Below are 9,713 nucleotides of genomic sequence, written 5' to 3' on the forward strand. Positions count from 1 at the left end.
TGATACAGGATGTGGTTTTCACATATATTCTGATTCCCAGGGACTAAGAAGAGATAGGGATGTGGAGCGTGTAAGAATAAATCTAGTCATGGGGAACAGAAGATCGTCGCCTGTCACCAAGATTGGAGTGTATTCTTTAGCACTTAGTAATGGATTAGGTTTAGATTTAAATAATTCTTTCTATTCACCAGATATGGCAAGAAACATCATTTCATTTCATGGTTTGTTTAGACAAGGATTTAGATATTCGTTTGATAATGAGAAAGGTTCGATTTATGCTTATCTAAATGGTGTTTTACATTTTGAAGCATTGCATTGTAATGGAATTTATGAAACTGTTTTGGTTCTAGATAACCTAGGATATGATGTATTGTATGTGGATTCTTCCAATAGTTTGGATAAAGCATGCTTGTGGCATTGTCGTCTTGGACATGTTAACAAGAAACGCATAGCCTAACTCCAAAAGGATGGAGTGTTGGAGTCGTTCGACCTTAAAGATGATGTTGTGTGCAAGTCTTGTTTAATTGGAAAGATGACCAAGTCACCCTTCACTAGCACTTGTGAAAGGGGTTAGGGTCTAGTGGATCTCATACACACCGATGTGTGTGGGCCCTTTCGATCCACCACAAGGGGCGCGAATCGCTTCTATGTGACTTTCACCGATGATTATAGTAGATATGGGTATATTTACTTAATCAAGCGCAAGATAGAAACCTTTGAAAAGTTCAAAGAGTTTAAACAAGAAGTGAAGAATTAATTGGGTAGGCAAATCAAGATGCTTTAATCCGATCGAGGAGGAGAGTACCTAAGTCTTTAATTCCACGACTATCAAAAGGAATGTGGAATAGTTTCGCAATTGACACCGCCTAGGACGCCACAGTTGAATGGTGTGGCTGAGAGGCGTAGTTGAACCCTATTGGACATGGTTCGTTCCATGATAAGTTGTGCTTCACTACCTATCTCATTCTAGGGGTATGGCTTAAAGACTACCACACATATCCTTAACTTAGTCCTTACAAAGAAGGTTACCAAAACAACACACGAGATGTGGACAGGGGAAGCTCCTTCGTTGGCACATATCAAGGTTTGGGGTTGCGAGGCTTTCGTAAGACAAGAGACTCACAACAAGCTCGAACCTCGTAGTGAGCGATGTATTTTCATCAGCTACACGCATAAATCCTTTGGATATCTCTTCTATAGACCGAGTGATGATGTTGTCTTCGTTGCGAGAAGAGGGGTTTTTCGAGAGTGACAACTCATAAGCCAAGGGGACAATGGGAGATAAATCAATCTTGAAGAGATTCAAGAGTCAAGCGATGAAGGAACCTCTAACGCTAGCGCCCAACCTGAGGACGAAACTCCAGTTGAGCCGATTGACGAATCCTTACCTCTTAGACATTCCGAAATAGTTAGAGTTTAACCCCAGTTGTATGGTTTTCATATTACTACCAAAGGGGACACGTATATTAGTGATAGTACACTAGTAAATCTAGATGAACCTAACAACTATAAGGAAGCCATGGCAGGCCCGAAGTCTACGAAATGGGAAGAGGCGATGAATAGTGAGATTCAGTCCATGTATGACAACCAAGTTTGGAATTTGGTTGACCATGTGCCCGGATGTAAAACGGTTGGGTGCAAGTGGATCTTCAAGAAGAAGACGGACATGGATGGGAATGTGCACACGTATAAGGCGCGATTGGTTGGGAAGGGCTTTACTCAAACTCCTGGAGTTGACTATGAGGAGACCTTCTCACCAGTTGCTAAAATAAAGTCCATTAGGGTGATGCTAGCCATTTCTGCATTTCATGATTATGAAATATGGCAAATGGATGTCAAAACTGCTTTCCTTAATGGGAAGTTGGCTGAGGATGTTTATATGGATTAGCTAGAGGGTTTTGTCGATACAAAGCATCCCAATAGAGTGTGCAAGCTTGAGAAGTCCATTTAAGGACTTAAACAAGCATCTCGCAGATGGAATCTTTGGTTCGATGAGAAAGTCAAAGAGTTTGGATTTGTATGAAGCGAAGATGAATCATGTGTGTATGTCAAAGCCAGTGGGATTACAGTTAGCTTCCTCGTATTGTATGTCGATGACATACTACTCATAGGAAACAACATCCCGACTGTAAAGGAAGTTAAGTCCTGGCTCGGGAAGTGCTTCGCTATGAAGGATCTCGGAGAGGCTTCCTATATTTTGGGAATTAGGATAGTGAGAGACCGAAGTAAGAGACCAATAGGACTTAGTCAGAATACTTACTTGGACAAGGTGCTAAAATGTTTTAATATGGAAAACTCGAAGAAGGGAGGATTATCGATCCAAAGTAATGCCAAGTTGAGTAAGACTCAAAGTCTGAGTACCAAAGCCGAGATAGCAGAAATGAGTCGAGTACCTTATGCTTCCGCAGTTGGCTCAATCATGTATGTTATGACTTGTACCCGCCCTGATGTGGCCTTCGCTTTGAGCATGGTCAGTAGATATCAAGGGAACCCTAGCAGAGCACATTGGACTGCAGTCAATAATATCCTTATGTACCTTCGGAGGACCAAGGAATGGCTTCTAGTCCTCAGAGGGAGTAATTTCTTAAAGGCGCGAGGGTATAGTGACGCCAGTTTCAAGACCGACAGGGACAACTTGTTGGGTTTTGAGCAATCTAACACTCCTAAGTGTACATGCAACCCTAAATACCTTGGATCTATGTTTTCTCTATTATACATGCAAATATCAACTTTCCAAGGTATTGTTTTATTCTAGCATACAAAACTTTGAATAACACAAGTTAGAATAACATACCTTTTGTTGGTGCTTGTGTTCATGAAGCTTGAGTGCCTAGTGCCCCAAGTGTGACACCTCAAATGGTTCACACAACACCAAGTACACATGGAATAACATAGAGAGAAATTTGAGCACTTCATGAAATCGTTTAGCCCTCACACATACACATAGTGTTAGTCCACCATTTGTTGAGCCATGGGATTCTTTTATATGGTGGCTATTAGGGTTACACCATGTAACTCATGACTTTACCCATTCCTTATGCTCCATGGATTTCAACCTCCATGGAGCATCCATGGGTCACCCCATGGACTTAGTCCAACATAAGGAATCTTGGATCACAATCCCACATATATAAGAATGAATGATTTACACAATCAACCCATATATTTAATTAGTCTCCTTTTGATCACTTAATTAATTCCAAATTAATTCTTGAGCAATACGAATTAAATAATCTTATTAATATATTAGAACTTATAATATATTAATAAACCTTAAGTGTTATTTCTCTCATTTTAGTCTATCCAAGTGCATGATGCCATGCAACCCAAATGGACCATGCCGGGTCGGGTCAAGTCTTACCAATTATAGTTATGGAATTAGATATTAATCCAACAGTCTCCCACTTGGATAAGTCTAAAACTATTATTGCAAGTATGACTTCAAAACCCGACTAGCAATCGTAGCTCTCAAAAGCTTATGTCGAACTCTGACCTTGTAGATGAACTCTGACCTTTGTCAATGACTTGTCCATTAGATAAGTGATCATATATTCCTCCATTCTAGATATCATATGGAATGAGACATGGATTATAATAATTCTCTCTGTCCATTTGTTGTTTCCCGATTTCTGATTTATGACGACTGACTAATTGAACAAATCAAATCAGTCCAGGCCCGGCCGAGCACTTACTTTTGTCATCACTAAATCATCGAGGGGCCCACAGATATCGCTTTTATCCTGAAGGTAATAGGAATGGATAAACTTCGACTCATATGCTTATACTAACTATTTGTTGAATCATACACAAAGGCACGTTTTATAACATCGAGTTACCAATGCGTTTACGTGCAATCAATGTATAGCCAACTCATAGTCAACAACTCATATCTTTAGGTTTGAAGAATATAAGATATTATCGTCTCATGATTCACTCGTGATAAAATCCATGAAGTGAATCCAAATGAGCGTGGGTTGAATCCAATACTCAGCCCTTATGAGTACTCATGAACGTTGTAGCAACTATTGCATTGTCTAAAGCACTTTAGACAAATCATACAAGCCAAATTCATGACAGTCTTGATTCATATCTGCTTCCAACATATGACCGACTGTGGATGGTTTGAATGACTTGGTCATTCGGGAGAATGACCTAGTTATTCTGGAAGTCAAAACATGCAAAGTGAAACACAAAATAATACTAGTCCTATATGGCCTCAACACTTTGAGCGTAAATAAAACACCTTTTATCTAAGCACCATATTGATCACTCATTATTCATTTTTCGATTAATCAACTTAATACTTGAATTGAAACAGTAGTGATGCCATGCTCCAAGCATGCATACTATGTTTCTCTAAACAATAGCTATGCCATACTCCAATTATGCACACTATGTTTACATATGGTCATCTCTTTGTGAAATGTATATCAATTGAACATGACCTCAATGATTCTCATTTCACAATCCCAATCCTTATTGTAAATGTAAGAATACCAAGTTCTTGTCATTTACCGTAATCTATGCAATGATCCTCTTGTAATGATATTCACACAAGTCACAAAGACTTGGCAACAAACATTACAAAGTATTCCAATGGAAAGCAATTCCATGGAGACGAAGTCTCAAATTCAAAGTACATTCCTTTGAAAATCCTTCTTTGCATTTACACAGATTCAAAGAATAACTTCCACCTATGGAAACGATTCCATATTCCCATCTTGACCATCACTTTTGAACAAGAGTTGCCTCTTTCCAAAATATGTCAATACGATCCTTACTCTATACTTCCAATTGTCCATGAGTAACCAAACTTTGGAAAACCCCAAATTGTTCTCAACCATTGTTTAATCATCTTAGTCATATCCAGTTCTAATCCATTTTCCATTCTTAACGCCCTAAGCATTGGGAAAATTTAGAATGGATGAATAGTATAACACATGCAACCGATCCTATATCCGAAGCATATGGGATATGATTCATGCTATAATATTTTTATTTGCCATGTTCTCATAATTCGAACTATGAAGAGGGATTCCGTAACCATAATTGAATTTTGAGAAGCAACATATATAGAAATTCCTTATGTTGAACCATTCCAACATAGCATTCATATATATTCTTGACTAAAGTTGATTAAAATCTCAATCTAAGCTTGTAGAATTGAAATGAAGTATAAATTTCTCTCCCTTAATTATAGTAAAACAACTTTTTCAAAGCAAGTTGAAACTTTTGTTTTCTATAATTAACATTGCTAACTTGCAACACAATCATCAAGCTCCCACTAGCATAATGATTATTATCTAACTAGCATAACACGTTATGCTCCCACTAGCTTTGACATGTACCTAGAAATCAGTCCGATTTCTGATACTAGATTGCCTTGATAAGACTTTTATCAAATCATACACCTGGAGTCTAATCCTTTCCTTAGATAGCTCACATGTGAGTCAAAACCTTTGCCATTCTCATTAGTTAGTGTGTCGGTTAACGACACACGCTCCACTAATGACATGAGAATGCAAACTTCACACTTGCTATTCACTTAAATCTACTTAGTGAAAGAGTTTCCTCACTATCATTTTCATGAATTGGAGAGAAACCTTATGACACTTAGATTTAAAGGTGTATGTGTTCTTATCCATGTGAATTGTCAAAACCATAGTCACAAGACAATGATAATGACAAATCCAAACTCATATGGACTGAACTCAATCTAATTTCTTGCCACCTGGCAGCTCAAGAGCCTGCCATTGCTTCAAAGTTGTTATGCAACCAGTTGAGAACTCTCAGAACTCCAATGCAAACCCAACTTTTACTGGAATGGGCACAGAATATGTCAACACGATAGGTTACAAACCTCAAGTCGTGGTCTAGTGATTAACAAAACTCTTGATTAGTTCTTGAATCTATCTTAAGATCCTTTTAAGACTCCCACTGACCTCTTGACATATAAGACTCTCTTTGTCAAGAACCATTCCTTGACAAAAACGAATATTCAAGACTTAGTGCAGATTCTTATCAAGTTAAACACTTCTCACAATTGGTCTTAGTTGGTCTTTGTTTTATCCAAAACATCACAACTTACCAATTTCAAATGTACAAGAGTAAGAACACATTTTACTCTACATTTAAAAAGTCTTTTAAACCTTTCTTAAGATTATGTCATTCAAGGCTTAATCTTGGAGTATGACTCTAAGATTTAATTTTGGAACGAAGTATAATTTATCTTTTGATCTAACCATTTCAACAATTCACGATTCCTCTCCTTAGTCAAACAAAATGAACTAAGGTGTCCTCAGAGGATCAATTGTGACATGGTTTCATAATCATTAAGATAATCATAAAACAAGATACTCAAGTACTCTCCCATCTCTTCAGATTAGAGAAACTTTTATCTTTCTGCCTTATTTGATTCTTCTTACTCACTATATCTATCATTGAAACTTTTCCAATGATCCAGAACTATACTTAAACCTGTAAGTATAACCATATTTACTAAACTTTAGTAAATCATAATGAATAACCTTATCAACTTTGTGGTGGACCTGATCAGCGCACAACCAAGTGTATCCGATCCCTTAGTCCTTCACTTGACTCACATGCGAATGTGAACAAGGAATTAGTCTTAATTTCCCAAATATATAAAAATTCTCATGATCATACAATACAAGTTGAATGATTCCAAGTTTCTATCCAGCTGAAACTTGGGTGATGAGAATCTTTCCTTATTTGGTAAATTATGACACTACCACTAATGAAAGAATCAAATCCATTTACCCATATTGCTTATCAATGGAAACATATAATCAACAATTTTTCACAAATGCCATTGTAAGGATACCTAAAATAAATAAAATCAAAACCATTTTTCTTTTATTTTAAAACTTTGCGGAAAAATTTATCCTTACAATCCATATGGAAAACTTGTTGTTATCTATTCCTAAGCAATATATCATAACTCTTAAGCAACAACTCAAAATTCTGATCAGCGAACCATGCGATCGAAATCCATCTTCACGATCAGAATCAACATATACTTCCTTTAAGTTTCTTCACCATTTCTTTTATTCTTAAAACATCAACATATGACCTCGTCACATTATGCAATAAGAATCTCAAAATAGAAACTTAATAGAGTTAGACAATGGACTTTACCTGAAGTAGAGTCAAACCTATTGACTTTACCATCCTTAAGACGTTTCAGGTAAATTTAGCAGCTTCGCAACCAATGTCTTTCCTTTGGCAACAGAATCATATGGACTCTTTGGAAACGGTACATGGAACTATCATAGACTTAACCTTTCTCTTTACCATTTGGTCAACCGAGTTGACTATGGCCAATCCCTTTCCATTGGGAAGAGAAAGTTTTTCCTGGACCTCCATTGTCACCATTTTCAATGTCCAAATAGGTTTGGAAAGTAGATCTTCCAATTCAATTTGCTTTACTAATGCTCCTGTAACATCCGGATTTTACCAGGTATCTTGTAAATTTAATTTTGTTGAATTGTGAGGGGGACTCGGCGAGTTGGAGCTCAGACTCGCCGAGTAGGGATGCGGAATTGGACAATGAATCGCACCTGGACTCGGCGAGTCCAGGATATGGACTCGGTGAGTCTGCGCTGTGTAGAGAAACCCTAAACTCCCGGGCTTGAGGCCTATTTAAAGGGCCTTATGGCCGTCATCTGTGCTCACCCAACCCTTAGAGAGAGACCCTTGTGTTCTTGAGTGATTGTGGAGAGAGAGGAGCATTTCTTGACCTTGTGTGTGCCATTTAGCAAAGAAGAAGGAGATTCTAGGCAAGAGGAAGCAAAGGAGGCTGCTATTTCGTGGATTTGGAGCTTAGATCATCAATCTAGAGGTATGATTTCTGTCCATATTCTGTTTGGTGAAGCATTATGCGATTTAGGGCTTATTATGGTCATTTATGGGATGATTTGATGCCCAATGGTTCCCTCCTTGTGTTGAGGTTATGGATCTGGATCCATAGAGGTCCAGAGAGCCTCACTCATCAAGCTTTATGTATAACAATGGAGTCTAGGACCTTGTGTTGTGGTATTTGAGTCAAAAACATCATATATGGTCATATAAAGGTTGTATGTGCATCAAGATTGTAACTTTACGTGCTAAATGAGCTTGAAGGGACTGGATCTATGGATTAATGGACTAGATCTGACCTTATGAGCAAGATTGAGTCATTGCATGGCATGGACTCGCCGAGTCTGAAGAACAGACTCGGCAAGTAGCATGAATGTTGCCCGACCACACAGTGAGTGGTCTTGCCGAGTTGGGGAGGGTGGACTCAGTGAGTCAAGGGGGAGTCAGAATGGACCGGTGGACTGAGTCAAACTGGACTCGCCGAGTTGTTCTTGAGACTCGGCGAGTTGAGTCGTGGTGGCCCCACAACTCATGCCAGGTGGAACTCGTCGAGTTGAGTGAATGCTCGACGCGTCAAGGGAGGATTCCAGGGAAATTGGTGTATATGCTCAGACTCGCCGAGTCGCTATAGCGCACTCGCCGAGTCTGGTCAAAGTTGATCGTTGATCGTTGACCAGCGTTGACCTAAATTGACTTGTTATAGTGTGGTCAACCCTAGTTGGGAAAGTGTTAAGTAGGGATGTATTGTGCTATAGGGGGACTACAGCTCGGCAGATCGAGTGATTAGCGATTTCAGGTTTACGATTTACCGAGACACACGAGGTGAGTCTTCTCACTATACTTTACCTTGAGTAGGTAACCAGAGTTATGTGATAGAGTATTTGTATGCTATGTATGTTATGTGTTGTACTGCATTATTTCTATGTGATTTATGTGGTGCATGTCTATCAGAGCTAGAACCTGAGGGTTCACAGAGTTTGGGTGCACGGACCCACAGAGTTATAGCCTCGAGTGGCTAATATGTGTTATGTGTGGTATTTTGGGGAACTCACTAAGCCTTGTGCTTACAGTGTTTAATGTTATTGTTTCAGCTACTAGTGACGACCGCGGGAAGGCGCCGGCTTGATCCGTACACACACACGTTCGGAGCTTGATATTATGATCTTGGGATTTTGTATTGTCTTGTTTGGATAATTAAAATGGTTGTTTTTATAATATTGATGGAATTATGTTTTATAAAAAAAAATTGAAAAATTTGTTTTGAAATTTACGGTGTTACAAATTGGTATCAGAACCTTGGTTTGAGGGATTCGGGTACACCTTCGGGGGTATTTGAACTCAAACTGAGGAACTGAAGAGATATTTTCAAAATAAAACCAAATCTTCTAAGAGTAAAAGATTTTCCAGGAAGAAACGTGTGTATGATCAGTCAGCGCCCGAACGGTGAATTCCCAAAATACCTTTATATTACGTGATAATTATTATTAATATGATGTGTTTGTATGCTAGAGTAGGCTAGGTATTGCTAATAGGACTAGAGTGGCCTGTTTTGTGATGCCTTAGCCTAGGGAGGGGTGAGCTGCTATGAGATGTTGAGAGTAATTAGGTAGCAGCTAGGGCTTTGTGTGAGATATGTTACAAAGTGATTTAAGTATAATAGAGTACTTGGGGATTGGGATCCAAAGAGGAAGATTTGGGGTGTGTACTGTGACGGTGCGGACAGTAGTATTGGGCCCATACTACTGAAAGCACCGGTGCGATACACAGTCCAAATAAGAATCTTGGGATACCCAGAATCAAGGAGGGGTGGATTGTCGAATGTAAGGGTGTTCGAG

Source organism: Lactuca saligna, chromosome 7 (genome assembly GCF_052625555.1).
Source record: "Lactuca saligna cultivar CGN05327 chromosome 7, ASM5262555v1, whole genome shotgun sequence".
NCBI classification, from domain to species: Eukaryota; Viridiplantae; Streptophyta; class Magnoliopsida; order Asterales; family Asteraceae; genus Lactuca; species Lactuca saligna.